This window comes from Hylobates moloch, unplaced genomic scaffold (assembly GCF_009828535.3).
Source record: "Hylobates moloch isolate HMO894 unplaced genomic scaffold, HMol_V3 SCAFFOLD_24, whole genome shotgun sequence".
Lineage (NCBI taxonomy): Eukaryota > Metazoa > Chordata > Mammalia > Primates > Hylobatidae > Hylobates > Hylobates moloch.
This window is the reverse complement of record NW_026652299.1, coordinates 6,887,663-6,908,540: the sequence shown is the minus strand read 5'-3', so window position 1 is coordinate 6,908,540 and position 20,878 is coordinate 6,887,663. Positions and strand designations below refer to the sequence as shown.

Genomic DNA, 20,878 nt, shown 5'->3' with positions numbered 1-20,878 from the left:
ATGTATTCCTTTATCCATATGTTTGGCAAAATTTTATTGAGCAACTACTGTGTATTAGACATAGTGGATATTGTGGTAAGATAATCCAAATCCTTGCCCTCAACTTACATTTGCTATCAAAATTATAGATATGCAATCACATGAGTAATCAAAGAGAATTAATAGTAGCTTTCTTCTATGTTTTCAGTTTTAAAATGAGTTTGTGAGTAGCAATCCTTCATGATTAATTTTTAGTTTCAACTGGTCCCTGACAAATTAGATTTAGGTAGTCATTCTCTCAGAAGGGAAGGCCAAAGACAAATATTCTAGAAAACATGCTCTCCAAAAAAAATCGCTTGCTATTAGAACAATCAACAACCTTGAGCAGGCCAGTTTGTGAATGTGTGGCCTGGTGCTATGTCCCAGGGGGTGGCTATGTGGTAGAAAGTTGCAAGAAAGACTGGTTTGGCTTCCAGTGGTTTCTAAATTGAATTAGCCAAGCAAACATTTCAACTATTCACTACCAGTTGGAAACATTAACTATTCACATTAGACTATTACTATTTTTGACTATGTTTTAGTTTTGAATATAAAATTCAGTAGAACTCATTTAGTCTCATAGGAAGAGGGTTAAATTCTCTGGTTTCTTCTGAATATAAACTTGCTTCCTTAGTCCAGGACCCTCCCCAGTTCTCCTGGCTCGCTGTCTTCCTGATCGCCTTTTGTTTTGCAGAGGACTCCCTGCCTTGGGTGAGGCTCTGAACTACAATGCTGGAGGATGGGGGCCTTTGTGGTCTGTTTTTTGAGCCCTGCAAAAACGCATCGGACAAGTTTTACTTTCTTAGAGTGCTATACAATGATTTTTTTTAAATGTGTCTAAGAAATGGAAACATTTTGTCTCATATAAAAAAGAAATATTTTTATACTGTGCTCCACTCACAGACCACATCAGAGGTATTCTAAGAATAGAATAGATCAAATATGTTTTATGGAAATATAATGAGAAAAGGATGTGTTCCCAAAACTCACTCTGAACAAAGGAATGCAGCATAGGCAGGAATACTTTAATGCTCCTAACAATTTTCTCATGTGAAAGGCTGAGGAACGGCCCTGGTTTGAAGAAATCTCCCAGTTCTCCCCAGGCTCCCTGAACTTGAAACCAGAACCAGGAAATGTATACATTGCAAAAAAGAAAATGTGTGGAAAAGGTGACTTAGGGCATTAACCAAAAGGGCATTTTTGAAAGAAGAAAACATCAATATGAAACATTTGGTCATATTTCATTTCATTGATCATATATTTATTTTATGTATTCCAGAGTACTGAAGCTTAGAAGTAACTGAATTTCTGGGGATTCGTATTAGATTTGTCAGTCTGTGTTTGAGGGAACTTACTGGGAAACAAAATATATTGCAATCATTCACTTTCATCATGCTGTTCTGTCACGTATACAAAGAACAGTAAGACTAAATGCATTGAATGTATATCTTTTCTGAAAAACAAAGTACATCAGGGACTGAATATATCATCAAATAATATTCTTTTCACAATTATAACTTACAGGTATTCAAAACACTGAACGTGCTGCTTTATTGAAATCACTTGACTAGAGGTAGATTTTCTTCTAATCGTATTACATAATGCATCTTAGCAATATGTTAGTTTGCTTTTTTAACTTTTAAATTTTAGCTGTTACACGAATGCATAAGTGTGATTTTCTTGCTTTTTCAAGACTCTGTGTTCCAGTTTATATACTCATGTTGATTCTTCTGCAGGATTCAATGTTGCCACCAAATGTGTGATTGTCTTCCTGAGTGTATTTGGCTTAATAATTTTATATTTTGAAATATTCTACATTAAGCAATAATATTCAGCTCCCTTCAATTCTATTTTGTGTTTTCTCAAAAAAAATGCATTCTCAGTAGATTACTGTTTATTTACTGTATATGCTGTAATAAAGTCTGAAGGGACTACAGAGTCCCATGAAAGGAAAATCATCATAATATTTATGCATTAAACACACATATTCATGTACATATATCTATTTTTTGAAAAACCCAAAATGCATATGCTATCATGGCCCCCAAGGTAGCAATAACATATGCAGAGAAAATTTATGCAGTTCCAGGCTGTGAACAGGATTTCTAAGAGCTACTTCCAGAAAACATTACCCGCCTCCTTGTTCTTCAATCTGTCCACTTACTTCACTCTGAAGACCTCCTTCTTTTTCTACATTGACTAGTGAGCTGAGTGAGTTAGTCTAATCATTTAGGTTTGCTGTTTTGTGACTTTTGCAGGGTAATAAAAACATTTTTAGAAAGATGTGTGTGTGTGTGTGTGTGTGTGTGTGTGTGTGTGTGTGTGTGTTAGCATGTATTCTCCCCCTTATAAAGAATTTGCAGGATAGATAGGCTCCTTAAACATAGGGAATAGCTTTATTTTAAAAAGCCAAAATAGTATTGAGGTTGCATTTTTGTCAGCTCGAATTCTCCTACTTATTTTCAACTAGAAAAATCGATAGTAATTGTGTGGCTCTTAAAAATAATTTTTAAACTTTTCAGTAGATAAATCTAAAAATGTTTACATTTAAAAATTCCCTCAATGAGGAATGAATATATGCCCTGGAAATCTTACTGCTTTCACTATTTAACAGGAAATGTTGATGGAAGGTTAAAAACTGTCAAAAGCAAAATCATGCTCAGTTTTGAATGACATACATTCACAATGTCTGTGATATAACATTTAAAATACTATGTTTTGTATTCATTTACTTTATAGTTTTGCATATGTAGTCTATAGTTTATATGTTATACTTGCTATAATATAATTCTGTATTTTTAATAAATTAAAACATATTATGTATCATTTATAAATGTGAACTACAACTACACTTTTGTTATTTGGAAACTGTTTCTCTAGGTTTTGACAGGACATGAGGCTCATCATTAGAATTCTGTATTAGAATCTAATAAAATGAAAAGGACTTATGAAGTCTTGAAATCTCATTTGATTTGCATTTTTTATTTTCTGCCTCTCTTTTTCTATAAAGAAATTGGACATGGCTTATGGATGTACATTCAAGGTCCCTTTCATAAAGTTATAAATTAGGATCAGATGGCCCATTCTATATTTCAGTTGATGTTAATCCCTGGTAATATTATTAATATAGAGTCAAATTTTGCCTCTTAAAATTTTCTGCTCTTTGGATCATACAGATTTTAATCCAGCCTCATCTACTTACTCATTTTAGAGAAAACACCAACATTTTTGTAATAGCCTGCAAGGCCTTCCAAGATCTGCCTCCTGCAACTCAGCTTCTCCTGTGCTCTCCTTCTGGACTCACTCTGCCTCAGCAACACTGGTCCCTGTTGCCCCACCAATATGCCAGGTAATCTCTATCCTGTGGTAGGGTATTTGCTTGAGTGTTTTCTCTGCCTAGAACATTCTTCTCCTGATATCCAGTTGATTGATCCCCTTATTCCCTTCCATTCTTTGATCCCTTCAATAAGGTCAACCTCATCACAGTATTAACCCTGCAACTTATCACCTCACCCTCTTCCCAGCACCCCAGATCCTCTTTTGATTGTTCAACCTTTTTTTCTATAGGGCTTATTACCTTCTAATGTTCTACATGATTTACTTATTTATTATAATATTATCTGTTATTCTTTAAAGAATGTAAGGTATATGAGACAGATATCATTGTCTATTTTATTTGCTGATGTTTCCAAGTGTCCACGTTTGTGCCAGGTATAATACACTCAATCATACTCAATAAATGGATTGAATGCGTGAATGAATGAATACAATATAGCTGTTTTCAGTGATTGTAATGGTTTACCAATTCCCCTCATTCTAATGTCTGTTCTCTGAGTATTCTCCAATGTATTGGCATTCCTATAAAAGTAGTATCCCACAGTTTTCTTGATATAGTTGGATCAATTTGAAGTATAAAGGGGAAGGCATTGCAGTGACTTGGGGCACTATACTCTGAGTGTTTCTGTCTTGAGGCAGTCATGCTGTTGACTCACCTGGAAATTGTAGTTAACTAAAATTCTGAAGTACACTTTTATATGAGCTGCCCTTAAGCTTCACGCTCCCCATCCTGCACGTGGGTAGTTGGTTTTATGGATATAAATGTCGGAATTTGCACTTATTCATTTTACATTAGATTTTGTTATATTTGACATAATTATTACAGGTTATTGAGATCTTCACCCTCTCATTCATTTAGACATTGAGTAAGTATTACTTGAATGTCTACCATGCACTAGGCATGGATGTGGAATGACCAACAAGAAAACAAGTATGCTGGCAGCTCTTCTGTAACTTACAACCTTGGAGGAGGGGATAGACATTAACATGTAATCACAACACACATTAGTTGCTGCCACAGGAGGCTCTCCCACCATAAGAACTTGTAACAGGGGACTTGATCTGTCTCTAAGAAATGACATCTGTGTTGAGAGCTGAAAGATGATTTCACTAATAAAAAAGTGAAGGCAGAAGTTTCCAAGAGAGGTAACAGAGTAGAGAAAGTGCTTGTGCATAAAGCAGCATGATGCACATAAGTGTCTGAAAGAACACCAAGGTGTCAAAGTCAAGGATGTGTAGGGAAATGGGGTGAAGTGGGATGCAGGTAAGTAGGGGCCTGATCTCGTAGGGTCAGGAAGCTTGGGTCTCTTAGCTGCCTGATATTTGGAGGTTCTCAGATGCAAAAGAGATTTTGTCCACTCTATCAAAGAATTGTACTAATGTGGAGTGGTTGTGTTTTAGCTACCTCGGAGAACTACAATATTCCATATAAGATTTATTTCAGTTAAGATGTAATCACAGTCTTCAAGTATATGGAGCCAGGGGAATAAGAATATGGAGGTTGAGGAAAGTTTGGTAATAAACAGTTCTTCTTTATCACGTCTGAGGATAGCACAGTTGGGAGTAGTTTTAAAATACAGCACAAAGTTGTGTAGAGCCTGGAGGCAGCACATGGATTCCTTGCTGTCTTTGCTTAGATTTATAGGGTCAGGGAGAAGACTTGTTACAAACCTTCTATTTAGAATTGGTTTATCAGATGTATTCGATAAATCTTTGTAAATTCAGAGTTCTAACATCTTTTAAAAAAAAAACTCATCCTGAACATAAAGGGCAAATATAAAAATTGTTAAACAAATGACAAATACTAACTAGATGTTAGTTTAATGCAACCTGAATGTCCTTCTTTAATATCTCAGAGTACAAAGCTGGCAATAATTTCCTTATTTCAGTGCATCACTCCACCCGCACATAGGCTTATTAGCAGGAAGTCTGCTACAGGGAGAAGTCTCCTCCTTACTCTAGAATTGTCCTGGGACCCCAGAAGCTTTGCTAATATGAACGTAGTGTAGGTAAGCGTCCTGCTTTCCAGAGTTTGTTGTTCAGAGAACTGGAAATTCTAAGGCTTTTCCCTGCCACTTGTTGAGGCCCCTGTCTGTCCAAGCCCTGCACAGCTCACAGAGGGGCTGAATGCTGGGATACAGAGCTACAGCTATCTGACTTCACATGTATGTATACAGCCATTGCTCCCCAAGGCAAAACTCCATATTATGGGAGCTGGCACATGAAGAGCTTTGTTTGCTCTACACACTCTTTCAGAATCAGTTCTTCCCACAATACTGGTGGTCTTCTCACAGAGATTCAAATCCAGTTGACCCAAACTTCTACATTGTTCCTGGTGACATCACTCTTCCTTACTGATGTCACTTTCTGTCCGTAAACTTTGGTCCTGGCCACCTTGTTCTCACTGCCAAATGTCTTTAGCCCTAAGCCTTTAGTAACTAGAGTCAGGGTTTTTCATTCAGAAGACCGTTGATCTCCTTCTGCCACTCACTCCACTCCTCCAGTAGACAGGGATCTACTGTCTTTAAGTCACTTGAAGAAAGCAAGTGCTTTCCTATACATTTCTCATACATGTCAGAATGAAGAGAAGCTCTTTAAATGACCTTGAAAAGCTTAAAATCCACTTCATGATGACACTATTCTACTAACTGGAAGTGAGAATTCAAGTTTGGCTTGCTTATTTGACCAATGCAGAGGAAACAATTGCCAATCAGAAATTGGGTTGCAGGATGGCAGGATTTGTATCTGTTCCATATACTGCTGTATCTTCAGAACCTAAGCGTGGTATACAGCAGGTGGACATGTACTTATGGAATTAATAACTGAATGGTTATCATTTCTGGTACAGTTGATTAGTTTATGATAGAATTGTGGGCGCAAAGTGCCTCACCAAGAGCAATATGGATATGACTGTCTGAAAGTTAAAATTTAAATCTATTTTATACATATTTGGAATAGGGAATAAATGGAGAGGATAGGATGATAAGGCTGGGGTGTGAGAATGCGTAAAATGACTAAACTGTTTTTCAGGAGCATATTGCAATAGAAATTTTACCTTTATAAATTATTTAATTCTGTAATAATGTCGTATAAGTAAGGAAATAAAGTTTTCATGTTAACATGAAGCAAATAGTTTTTTTCTCAATTCTTCATACCCATGCAAACATTCTTATTACACAAACAGACACCACGCCTATTACATGTCTTTCATATTAAAATGTATTTTTAAATTAAATTAGATTAAAATTAATAATAAAAAGCAAAATTTGATAAAACTGCACCCCAAATGTTACTATTTATCCTGTTATAAAAAATAAAGCAGGAATATTCAGGATAACCACTTATGTACTCCATAGGTTTTATATATGTGATTTTATTACACAGAGTGTATGACTTATTAGGTAATTTGTATCCTAACCTCCAAAGAAGCCATTCTGGTTTATTGGCTACATAAGGAAGAATTAAAAAACAAAAAACAAAAAACAAAAAAACAAAACAAAAAAACCCTTCCTAATCATGTAATTATCTATCAAACCAACATGTTGGGAACTTAATATAAACCACTAAGATTTCTCATTTAAATGATTGCATCCTCCAATATTACATTCTAGTACCTTTGTTTCCTTCAGTTGAAAGCCATATTTACTTATGGAATAAAGGGGAAAGGTACAAACATGTAAATTCACTTATGTCTGTCACCTAAACTTAAATTCCATCGTATAATTAACTTAGAAAATGATTGAATGAGATGACAATTTTTTTTGTTTGTTTGTTTGGAGACAGAGTCTTGCTCTGTCGCCTAGGCTGGAGTACAGTGGCACGATCTCGGCTCACTGCAAGCTCCACCTCCTGGGTTCACGCCATTCTCCTGCCTCAGCCTCCAGAGTAGCTGGGAGCCTGCCACCATGGCTAATTTTTGTATTTTTAATAGAGATGAGGTTTCACCGTGTTGGCCAGGATGGTCTCGATCTCCTGACCTTGTGATCTGCCTGCCTCAGCCTCCCAAAGTGCTGGGATTACAGGCGTGAACCACCGTGCCCGGCTGAGATGACACTGTTTTAAAATTCAATATACGTCTGACATTCCTTTATCTCAGATCATTCTTTGTTTTCTTCCTGAAGTAATATCTAATGTCTACATTAACTTTGAATTTCTTGTTTTGTAGTCTCATTAAAAAAATCTGCTCTTAAATTAATTTTTATTTACATAATTTAAAGTCACTTTTTTTCAAAGAACAATTCTTGTTCTAATTCCCAGTTAAAATGTCTGGTTTTCTCTTGTTTGAACAACAACTTTAACTTCAGTTCTGCATAATTTCTAGGAATTTCTTCTCATCTAAGTGATTCCCAAGGATGAAGTGTGATGTTTCTTAGTAGGAAAAGAAATACAATTATGATGTTTTTCTTAGGAAATTTATAATGTAGAAACACCATAATCTACTGGATTACAAGTTAGGATTATCTTGAAATGAAATTCAGAAAATATAATACCATTTGATCCAGAACAGCAGAGGAAATTAAAAATTATATTAGCCCATACGCAGTTTTTACTTGCAGGCATTTGGGAAAAAAGTGTTCTAGATCACGTAAGATACTTGTTAAAAAGCTACCTGAAAGCCAAGAAAATAAGGTAGCATTGGCTTGGCGTGGTGGCTCATGCCTGTAATTCCAGCACTTTCGGAGGCCGAGGTGGGCAGATCACCTGAGGTCAGGAGATCAGCCTGGCCAACATGATGAAACCCTTTCTCTACTAAAAATACAAAGATTAGCTGGGCATGGTGGTGGGCACCTGTAATCCCAGCTATTCTGGAGGCTGAGGCAGGAGAATCACTTGAATCTGGAAGGCGGAGGTTGCAGTGAGCCAAGATCACACCGTTGCACTCCAGCCTGGGCGACAGAACGACTCAAAAAAAAAAAAAAAAAAAAAAAGTCTCAAAAAAAAGAAAAGAAAGTAGCATTTTTTTTAAATACCCAAAAGTTATTTTTTGTTATAAATAGACAAGTTATAATTGTATAAAGTTATGGGGTAAAAAGTGATGTTATAATTTGTATACTTAATATGAAATAATTACATAAAGCTCATTAACGTATCTATCACTTCAAATACTTAACTTTTTTGGGGGGAAACATTTGAAATTTGCTCTCTTTCCAATTTTGAAATGTATAGTCCTCTATTATTGACTGTATTCATCATACTGTGTAATAGAACTAAAAATAAACCCATATTACTCCTAAGATTTTGTAACTTTGGACCATTATCTCTTCATTCCCCCACTTTCAAATTTTTATAACCCTGATTCTACTCTCTGCTCCTATGAGTTCGATTGTTCTCATTTCTGCAGATAAGAGAGAATATGCAATATTTGTCTTTCTGTGCCTGACTTATTTTAGCATAATATTCTCCAGTTCCATCCATGTTGTCGCAAATGACAGAACTTCTTTCTTTTTAAAGGCTGAATAGTATTCCATTGTGTACATATACTATATCTGTCAGAATGGCTTTTATCAAAAAGACAAAAGGTGGCAAGTGTTGGCAAGGATGTGGAGAAAAGGGACCCATTGTACACTATTAGTAGGAATGTAAATTAGTGCAGCCATATGCAGAATACTATGAAGGCTTCTCAAAAAACTAAAAATAGAACTACTATATGATCCAGAAATCTCACTTCTGGGGATGTACCCCAAAATCTTGAAATTTGTTTGTCAAAGAGCTATCTGCACACCCATATTTATTGCAGCAGTTTTCACAATAGCCACATTATGAAATCAATCTGTATACATCAACAGGTAAATGGATAAAGAATGTTCTTTAGAAATATTTATGGACAACTTTCTTGATTGCATATACATGGCTCATCAAAGTAACCAATCTGTTTGGCTTATTAAGTGCCATTTAGCACAGTAGCCAGTATGGTGTTTCTCTTGTCTAAAGATGATCAGAACCACCATGACTGGTTGAAAATATTGGCTAAATTTTGACTCAGAGGAAATCAGAATATTTAAATCTCAAGCGACTTTCTGAATTTTTACTTTGGAACAGTAATTAGACACTCAAATTCCAGCCTGAGTTATCTTTTGAGGATAATTTGCTTAATCTGCTCAAATAAATTGTGAGCATTTTGGTAGCAGGTTTTGCACATTGTATATCTTTGGATCCTTTAATAGCAGTAAATACTGTGGTTAAGAACATCTGTATTAAAGCAGATAAAAATAGACTTAACTCCTGGCCTTGTCTCTTACTAGCTTTGGGACTGTGGGCAAGTTCCTCAACCTCTCTAAGCCTCTAAAATGGAAATACTAGCAGTGTGCGGTTGTAGGTAGGATTAAATGAGATAATAAACCTAAGAAAGTGCCTGGCATTTTGTAAGTAGCAGATGTTATTAGTAAAAAATATTAGGTATAGATATAATAATTATTGTTTTCTGCTTAATAGAATACTATGTTTTGCTGGCACTCTATAAATGTTTGAATGGTTGGTTATGATGCTTACTCAGGCAAATACAAGATTTGGAATGTAAAGTGAGAAAGGAACCATAGTCATCATTACACTAAATTATTTTATTCCTATATCCTGGAAATAAGAGATATTCGCAGGATATTATATAAATAGTATATATAGATATGGCTGAAACATTCAGTTCTTGTCCTATTCCCATTTTGAAGGAGGTTTCAGCCCATCACTGCATCCATCCCAAACTAAGTTATATTCTACAGTGCTTTGGGATGAAATATGGAATTTTACTGATGATTTCATGGTGGGTGGGGGGGGGGTTGGAAAGATTATTTTTATCTGAAAGCATCAGGCAGCATGTGAAAAAAAATGCATAGTAGACATGTCTGTTCTTCCTAGAAGGATAGCTTCCCTGTCTCCTTTCAGCACTGAACCTCCATTTCTCTCAAATCTCCTTTCTCATGAGAAATTCATCTCTTTCTTCAAGTTTGCTTGCCTGCCACCCACAAAGCCTGCAATGAAAAGAACCTACCCGCCTTAGAAAGCAGTTTATAGATTATGTGTTGCTTTTCCAAATATGCCCCCTTGTGAGTCTCACAATTCTCTTACGGACGCCTCATCCCAATTAGCTCAGCAAAGTATTCCCTCCACGAAGACTGGGCTCTTCTTGTAAGGAGATTCTGATATTAAGAAAATGGAAATTTCCTCCACGTCATTACTTATTCAGGATACTAAATCTGAAAATATTTAATTCATTTCAATTTATCTAATATTTATTGAGCACTTACTCTGTAACAAGTACTGGGTAGGTGAAGTGGGAGGACAGCAAGAGGACCAACGTCTATGTCCTGTCTGAGGAGAGACAGACACATGACTAAGTAGTAACATCGACAAAGGGTAGATTTCACTAACTACATTAACAGAACTTTGGGCTGATATGTAGATGCAGAAGACAGAGAAATTAATTTTAACTGGGTGGTACCAGGAAACAGTAATTCTGATGGAAATTTTATCTCCATCTTTACAAGATGGATCAAATTTTGATTGGTGAATATTAGAATAAAAGTTTATTAAAATAATAATGAGAGTGCTATTTAAGAAAAGGCAAGGTGTGGGTAAGGGAGTTGTGTCGGAGGAACTGCAGGGGTGTTGGCTTGTGGCTGGTAGACTGGAGAAATGAGAGAGGGTAAAATGGGAAAGTAGATCTGGAAAAGGCTTGAGATGAACTCATGGAAGCTTGAGGAAACTGAATCCTTAAGAGAAGTCATGAAAAGTTTTTGAACAGGGACTGCTTTATAGCAAATGGTTGGGGAAGAATCTAGGGTCAAAAATTCAGCTTAATAATATAATAATCACTTTTTTGCTGAATAATTACTGTGTTATTTAAACTTTTTTTGTAGATTTTGGGGGTACAAGTATCATTTTATTACTTGGATATATCACATAGTGGTGAAGTCTGGACTTTTTATGTACCCATTGCCCAGTCAATGCCTTACCTGCTGGATACTTTTTCAACCCTCACTCCTCTTCTACCCTCCCACCTTTTGGAGTCTCCAGTATCTATTCATCCACTCTGTATGCCCACGTGTTCCCATTGTTTCCCACCTTTTGGAGTCTCCAGTATCTATTCATCCACTCTGTATGCCCACGTGTTCCCATTGTTTCTAAGTGAGAACATGCAGTACTTGACTTTCTGGTTTTGAGTTATTTCAGTTAGGATAATGGCCTTTAGTTCCATCCACTGCTGCAAAAAACATGATTTCATTTTTTTAAATGAGTAGTATTTGTGTGTGTGTGTGTGTGTGTGTGTGTGTGTGTGTGTGTGTTATATATGCTTGTGATATATATGTATATATAACACATTTTAATCCAATCATCTGTTTATGGACACTTAGGTTGATTCCATGACTTTGCTACTGTGAATAGTGCTGCAATAATCATACAGGTACAGATGTCTTTTTCATATAGTGATTTCTTTTCCTTTGGGTACATACCCAGTAGTTGGATTGCTGGGTCACATGATAGCTCTACTTTTAGTTCTTTGAGAAACCTCCATACTGTTTTCCATAGAGGTTGTATGAATTACATTTCCATCAATGGTATGTACGTGTTTCCTTTTCTCCACATCCTCTCCAACATCTGTTGGTTTTGGACTTTTTTAGTAGTAGCCAATGAGACAGTATCTCATTGTGGTTTTAATTTGCATTTCTCTGATGCTTGGTGATGTTAAGCATTTTTTCATGTTTCTTGACCACTTGTGTGTGTTCTTTTGAAAAATGTCTGTTCATGTCCTTTGTCCACTTTTTAATAAGTTTGTCTTTTTTTCTTGTTGAGTTTCTTGTAGATTCCAGATATTAGCCCTTTGTTGGATGCATAGTTGGCAAATATTTTCTCCCATTCTGTGGGTTGTCTGTTTACCCTGTTGATTATTTCTTTTGCTATGCAGAAGTATTTAGTTCAAGTCCCATTTGTTAATTTTTATTTTTGTTGCATTTGCTTTTGAGGACTTAGTTTTATAAACTATTTGCTTAGGCCAATGTCCAGAAGAAATTTTTCTAGATTTTCTTCTAGGATTTTTATAGTTTCAGGTCTTACATTTAAATCTTTAATATACCTTGAGTTAATTTTTGTATATGGTGAGAGACATGGGTCTGGTTTTATTCTTTTGCATATGGCTATTTAATTTTCCCAGCACCATTTAGGGTGTCCTTTCCCCACTTTATATTTTTGTTGACTTTGTCAAAGATCAGTTGCTTGTCAGTATGTGACTTTATTTCTGGGTTCTCTATTCTGTTCCATTGATCTATGTATTTAGTTATATACCAGTACCATGCTGTTTTGGTTACTGTAGCCTTGTAACATAATTTGAAGTCAGGAAATGTGATGCCGCCAGCTTTGTTCTTTTTGTTTAAGATTACTTTTGCTATCTGGGCTCTTTTTTGGTTCCATATAAATATAAGGACAGTTTTTCCTAATTCTGTGAAAAATGCTCTTGGTATTCTGATAGGAATTGCATCAAACCTGTAGATTGCTTTGGGCAGTATGGCCATTTAAACAATATTGATTCTTCCAATCCATGAGCATGGGATGTTTTTCCATTTGTTTGTGTCATCAATTATTTTTATTATCAGTGTTTTGTAGTTCTCATTGTAGAGATATTTCACCTCCTTGGTTAAATATGTTCCAAGGTATTTTATTTGTAGTTTTTTTTTAATGCTATTATAAATTGGATTGAGTTCCTGGTTTGGCATTATGGTGTTACTCTACCATACCTATGATTTTTTTTCATCTTCACAATAGCACCATATTATTTTCACATTACTGAGAAGAAAAATGAGGTGTAGGAAGATAAAGTAATTTGCTCCAGAGCACATGGTAAGTGCCTGAGCTGTAGTTCAAATTTGGGGCCTTCTAACTCTAATTTCTGTGTTATTAATTTTTCCCTTATTGCAAAGGAATTGCAATTAATGAAGCAGAAGTAATGTGATTCTTCATTTGGACAACTGAAATCAGAAAGGACAGGGAGAATGATTTTTAAAATAGCGTAAAAGGAAATTCTATGTATTCACAAGATTGGCCAGATGGAAAGGGCACGAGAAAGACAGAGGTCTATGGACAGAAGGGACAAGCGGTAGGGCTACATTTCCATGTGTGCCTCAAATCAGGAGGAACATCTTGGCTAGAAATATAAACCTGGAATTCATCCTTAGGAGGGGAAGATTGAAATGATTTGAGTGAATAATGTCATAGAGAGGATGAGACTACATGAGAAGAATGCATGGAGGAAGAGAATTAGCAGAAGGAGAAGGAGACAGCACCTCTTAGAGCTAGAAACAAAACCAAGTAAGATAGGCAGAGGCAAGAACACATCTAGGAAGAAATGAAAATAGAAAATATACAAAATGCTGCAAGGTAGCCAGTTCTTACTAACTGGGCAACCATAGGAAAATTATTTCTTGAACCTGCAATTTCTTTTAAGTTGCTGTTAAAAAATTGTTGTTAAAGGAAAACGTTGTGAGAATCAATGTGCTAACACATGCAAAATGCTTGGCCCAGTGCCAGACATATAGTTGGCACTCAGTAAAGTCAGCTATCGGAATGATTGCTATTATTATCATCATCATCATTATCATTGGTAAGAGTTGAAAGAGGCCCTTGGATTTGATGACTCATTGGTTTTTATTGACATTTATGTAATTAGTTACAATACTTTGTGGGGCAGGAACAGATAACAAGAGAGTGAGAGATGTCAAAGAAGTAGGGAAAGATAACCTAAAATATTTTTTCAAAAAGCTTGGCAGTATGTGGAAGGGCAGAGGGCAGTAATTCAACAGGGATTAGTCTGGGGTTGAATATATTTTTACTCTGAGAGGACAGAGGTGGTAGAAAGGGAGAAGGTTGGAATGACTGGCAGAGGAATAGTTTTCAAATGGATGTGCAGGAAGTGGTCCAGGAATATGCTTTCAAATGAACATAGGAAGTGGTTTCTTTGAAGGGCTGTCAAATTTAGCAACCTCATAATAAAATTATCTGACAATATGTGTTTTTCATGCACAGGTGGAATGAGTTACAGAGAGGATTAAGGTGGGGCGTAGCCTCATTCAGTGATTCATTTGTACAACTCAATTCCCATCGTGAAAATTATTTGAGAGTAAGTTCCACAGCTAAAGCTGTGACTGCAGTTTTTCCATTCTTTAAATATTAGTGATGCTGAGGCTAGATCTCAAGGAATGCAATTTAGACTCCTGATGGATCTTGCAGGAACATCACTGATTTTACTGTTAGAGAGAAAGAGTGAGTGAATGAGCGAGAGAGAGAGAGAGAAGAAACATCTCATTTTTCCTTTTGTGCCAAAGGACATAAGAATGAGTAAATCTTCACAGGGTATGAGATTGCAATAAAGATGTGTGCAAATTTAGATGGAAATTAGGCATGTTCCCAGGGCTCCTGGAAAATTGCCAGCATACTGCTCAAGACGTTGGCTTTATAGACTATGTATATATTTATTTCTTTGTAAATCCAGTCTATAGAGTTTTCTGTTTATAATTGTTCCCAAGGACATTCTTTCTTCAAGCATTTCTCTCAGCAGAAACTAACTCAAAGCCAGTTTTTAAACCCTATCAAATGTAACCAGCATTTTCTGTGAGATTCTCTCTCATTGATATTACTGTTCTGCTGCTTACAGTTTCTACTGTGAAACAATCATAGTGAAAACTTATCAAAGATGCATAGGGGTGTGTGTGTGCGTGTGTGTGTGTGTGTGTATATGAAGGACAATCCCAAACATGGGGAATTAACAGTATTAATTATTATTTCTCATGCCCTTTAAACACACTTTGAATATATATTTCAAATATTTTCTGTTTTATACTGGAGTTTAATTCCTAAAAGTCCTCCACAGCTTGAGTTGTTTTTGTAAATCATAATATGACAGTGTAAGATGAAAAGTAGGATATCAATTGCTGAAAAAATTAAAGCTATTATTTTGAAATATCTGATTGGTGCAAAGTAATGCGGTTTTTACTATTAGAGCAAAAACCGCATTACTTTTGCACCAACCTAATACTTAATCATATCTATTTTTCTTATGCTTTCATTTTACTAATTTCAAAAAACATGTGCTAAGGTAAAGAATATGAAACCATTCTGAGTTAAAGAAGTCTAACGCGAATTATAGTTTCCGTGAAAGACACACATATGCTTAAATCAGTGGCTTATGTGCTTTTTGGTGGTTTTCTATCTTTGTGCGTAATTCTAAGTTTCTTTAAAGTAATGCAGTTCTGAATATAAAGATTTATTATCCAGAAAAGAAATAAATCATTCAAAGACTCGATAGTTGTAAAATAAGAAAATATATATTGTTGGATGTATATTTAAACTCTCATGACTTTACTAAATAAATGCAGTGAAATACAGGACCCACTTAATCGATATTTTTTTTTCTTCTTTGCACTTCAGTAATACTCAGAATGAAATCTGAATGGAAATGGTACAGTTATTTACTAATTTTTATTTCGTGTTGATTTGGTTAATGTTTATACCACTACTAATCTTATAGCTTTTCATAAAATAAAACAGATGTCCTTCACAAGCATTTTATTTTCATTTTTAGAATTAATCCATTAATTGTGTTAATTGACACACTTTAATTGTACCTATTTATGGGGTACAGTTTGATGTTTTGATACAAACATGTTGCTTAATGACCAATCGGAGTATTTAGTGTATCCATCACCCCATGCATTTACCATTTCTTGGTGGTGAGAACATTCAAAAGCCTCTCTTCTAGCAATTTTTTAATACACAAAAATGTTATGTTAACCAGTGTCACCCTACTGTGCAATAGAACACCAGAACTTATTCCTTCTATTTAACTTTGTACCTGTTGACCAGCCTCTCCCCATCCTCCTCACCTCAATCTCTGGTAACGTCTGTTCTACTCCACGCAAATGTTTTATATTGCTGTTTTCTGAGCTTGCAGCACACTTTTGAGAATAAAGAAAGAATCGTGGTTGAAGATTTGGAGAAAGGCCTATTTTTGATCCAGAGGATCTATTTTGGGATGGAAGTCAGACTGTTGGTTCTTCATCTGGCTCCCATGACCAGCCAAGGGCCTCAGGCAACGCTGGGAAACCATCTTGAGGTGGGCAGAGGAATGTCTGATCCTATCCTGAATTTCAAAGGATTGCCCTTGGAACTCAGCAAGACTTGACAAAAGTAATACATACATTCCTTTTTTACTCAAATAACATTTTCTTGTGTTTTTCTAATTATGCTTTTGAAATAGTGCCATTATTCTCAATTTTCTAGCTATTTTTAAATGAAGATTAGGCCCACCTACACTGAAGAATACAAACCACTTCCAGCTTCTGAGATATTAGCGCTACCTTGTTCTCTCAAGAACAAGGTTTGAGGCTTTTTAGATCCAAACTGTAATGAGCTGGATTTCTATTTCACTATTTTTGGTATTAATTTAACCAAGCAATTTGTTAGCCATTATATGCAGTTTAAAGGCAGGGAATTCAATAAGAGTTGTAATAATAGATATTTTAAATGGGTGCCTTAGAACCTGTTCTTGGTTCCCATTGTAGCACATGGAGGTACATTGAGATGACTCCTGGTGTTAAAGTTACGTTGTTAAGAGATTTAGAAGGTGGCTGGTGACAAAATTTGGCTTAATAAAAAACCTAAAACTGAAGAAAATAAGGGTTATTGAAAAAAGCAAACAGAAGCTATTAGCAAAGACTTAGATTAGCATTTTGGCAGTTGGATTTGTGCATCTCTGCTGGCATGACTTACTTTCTTCTGTTCCTCAGGGATACTCTTTCTCTTCCTTGAAAACTCAAGTCAACCACGTTCTTCCTGAGGGTGGCTTTCCTTTCCCATGTCTTTTACTCTCTGATTTTTATTTCCATTTGTGATAGATAGGTGTACATAATTTAAAGCATCCAATAGTTAAAATTTGCTAAGGATGTTTTGACCCACTTTTCTAATTTCTTCTCCTAGAAGCAATGGCTTTCAACTCTTATCATCTCTGTATTCTAAACATGGAGGTATTTCCGTTTTGAAAATGTTTAGCTCTAGGTGCTAGCTCCTCAATGACTTCTGGAAATGGGATTTAGTTCTTTTTCTGACCTGTCTTTTCTTTCCTGTGACACAAAAACCTTGGTCCTTCCTAGCTCCTTATTCTTGAATTTTATAATATTTTGAGTCAGATCAATATATATTATAATGTTTATATGATTATGGTTATGCAAACACTACCCACATCTGAACCTCATTTTTATACTATATCTTTTATATATACATATATATGATAAGTTTTCATTTTCTGCAGAGATTATATTTTCTCTTCTTTTTCTTCTGCTTATTTATTTATTTTTCTAATAAGTGTTTATCACTTTTTCTATCCAAACTTACCTCCAGTTGATGAAATCTCTTCCCAATATATTGGAAGAATCAGGTGTATTGTTAGTGTCATTTCTTAGAGGCTTCTAACCTTTTCCAATCTGGACAGGTTGCCCTCTGTGCCTGATGCAGAGGTGTTAGTCTTTGCTCATGTCATTGTGTCTATTTTCTCTTTTCAGTGCCCATGTCATTTTTTTGTTTTTTGAGACAGGGTCTCATCTGTCACCCAGACTGCAGTGCGGTGGCAGGAACATGGCTCACTGCAGCCTCGACCTGAGCCCAAGCGATCCTCCTGCCTCAGCCTTCCATGTAGCTGAGACCACAGTTGCATGCTACCACATCTGGCTAATTATTTTACTTTTTCGTAGAGACATGGTCTCACTTTGTTGCCCAGGCTGGTCTCAAACTCCTGAGCTCAAGCAGTCCTCCTGCCTTAGCTTCCCAAAGTGCTAGAATTACAGGCATGAGCCACCACACCTGGCCTACCCATGTCTTTCTCTGTCAATTTATTTCTTCATTTTGTTGTAGCCAGCCACTAAGAACTTTCTAAGAAAAAAATGCAAGGGAGGAGATGGTGTTTGAGACTAATCATGTATAAAAATGTCTTTATATGAGTAATATTTTGATATAAAATTCCACCTTGGAAAGTCATTTTCTTCTATCTTCTAATGTCGCTATCGATCCAAAGTCATTTTAAGCTGCTTTGTTTTTTTCCTTTTAAAAGCTTGTAAGAACTCTCTTTGCTCTCCATATGCTGATACTTCACAGTGGTTTGCCTTACTGTATATTTAATGACATTCACTATGGTCGGTGCTTAGTGGATTCTTTCAACTTGGAAGTTCATGTCTTCCATTGCTGAAAATTTTCTTAAGTTATTTTGTAAATGACTTCCTTTTCTTTATTCTAGTCCCCCACCATCTGTCACCGAAGATACTTGGATAGTGGACATCCTGGACTGACTCTCTAGTTTTCTTATTGTTCCCTCCTATTTTCTGTTTTTTTTTCTCTATTTTCTGAGAAATTTTCTCAACATTATCTTCTAAACTATTGTGAGTTTTTATTTCTGTTAGCATATTTTTAATTTTCAAGAGAACTGTTTTTCTCTGAATTTTCCTTTATAATACTTATTCTTGTTTAATGAATATAATGTCTACTTTTATCTCTTTAAAAATATTTATTAGATCTTCTTTCTTTGGAATTTTTTCCCCTCCTTCATGAAATCTGTTTCCTTAAGTATTTCCACCTACCTCCTCTTCAACTATTTTGGACTTTATTTCTCATGTTAGACTCTTTCTTTACATGTTCAAATATCCTTAATTATCTGCTACTATCTAAGTGTGGGGCACTAAAAAGTTTCTAGGAGACTATGAGCACATGAATAGGACTTGTTGACTGTGGTGCCCTCTGTAACATTATCTAACAAGGATATTTCATTGGATAACCTTTGAGTCTTCTCATGGGCTGGCATATTTCCCAGAGATACAATTTCTAGTCTCCTGCCTGGAGATTCTGGGAGTGACTGCCAGCATTTAGGGAAGCAGAAAGCCTACAAAAAGTAAAAGAAAAAGCAGTTTGTCATTTTACTCAAATCACTTCTTTTTCTCGATTGTCCCTTAATAGCATTATAATTCTCCCAATCATCCAGGCTAAAAACCTTGAATCACTCTTAAAATATGTATTAATCTTTTATTCATAAATCCAAATTAATAGCCACATCTTATCTTCCTACTATACTGCAAGATATTTGTTCATGGGACCCAAGAGTCAAAGCAACATGGTAGAATGGTTCAGTGCATGGAATGCAGGCCTGAGCTTGAATCTTGATTCTGTCATTTGCAAGCTGAATGACATTTGCATTTACAAGGCTCCGGTTTCAGTACCTCCCAGGATTTCTTCAAACCCCAAATTAACATCACAGTATTTTTCTGCACAGGGAACTTTTTCGCTATAATATTACAACTTTTATATATCTGATTCCTATTATTATATTTTAAAATGTAGTCAGATTTTTATTTTTTTATTTTTTGTGACGGAGTTTCACTCGTCACCCAGGCTAGAGTGCAATGGCACAGTCTCGGCCCATTGCAACCCCTGCCTCCTGGGTTCAAGCAGTTCTCCTGCCTCAGCCTCCCGAGCAGCTGGGATTACAGGCATGTGCCACTGCGCCCAGCTAATTTTTGTATTATTAGTAGAGATGGGGTTTCAAAGCCAGGCTGGTCTCAAACTCCTGACCTCAGGTGATCCACCTGCCTCGACCTCCCAAAGTGCTGGGATTACAGGCATGAGCCACTGTGCCCAGCCAAAATCTAGTCAGTTTATAAATAAAGCATAATTTAGAAATTTATCTTCCATTTTGATGTGCCACAAATTGTTTTTCCTCCTCAGTACTTGCACTTAACAATACTTTTTTTAAAACAATTTGGAATTTACAGTCTGACTCCCTTCATGAATTACTCAGCCTTTGCTTCTATATATCCTAATCACTGATGGATATTCCTCTGAGTTTCCAGAGTCTTTATGAACTACTCATCTTTCCATTCACTTGGAAATTGTTTTTCTTTGGGCTGCATTTATCTCCTAGAACTTTTCTTTTATTAGTGACCTACATAATGGAGGTTTTTACATGGTCAATACTTATTCATTTTACTCTTCCTTAACAACCCTGAAAACCTTCCTGATGAATGGATGTGTAGGAAGTGGTGTCTAGTACGCATATAAATTTTAGCTGTTCCATTCATCAGCAGTGTAAAGTAACAGTAATTAGAGTGAAATTGCAGGCTATGGGAAAGTGTTAGGTGTGGCCCGTCATTAATGAAGGCAGTATGATGTAGTGTCAAGTGTGAGGGAAGCTGTGTAGAGAGAATGTTTTGTGTCTGAGAAAGATTGAAGAATTGGTTACCATGCTCTGTTTCTATTGTAAATAGGCCATATTGAAAGAAGATAGCATAATGTAAAAGCATTTAAGAGCAGACTGCTCAAGAATGAATTGAGGCTGAGGGATTGCTTCCACAATAGCACAAGTAAAAAGGCCCTTTTCATTTGAGTAAATGGGAGTTTGAAATATGTTAAGACAAATCTTCCTTTTTAATGGCAAGTTGGACACTATAATATTATTTGTTTCTTGGTGTTTTACAGCATTGTGGGAGTTGGTGGTTTTAAAGCCTCT

At 35.9% G+C, this 20,878-nt stretch overlaps 1 long non-coding RNA gene across 1 annotated transcript in view; it reads left to right on the top strand.

Moving 5' to 3' along the window:
- Positions 1-1,544: 1,544 nt before the first annotated feature.
- The window catches only part of LOC131382439 (uncharacterized), a 174,054-nt gene continuing 154,720 nt past the window's right edge, over positions 1,545-20,878 (top strand). Inside the window, exons 1-2 of the long non-coding RNA XR_009211936.1 lie at positions 1,545-1,591; positions 3,230-3,367. This is a non-coding gene — a long non-coding RNA (uncharacterized LOC131382439). The remainder of the gene's footprint in view (positions 1,592-3,229; positions 3,368-20,878) is intronic.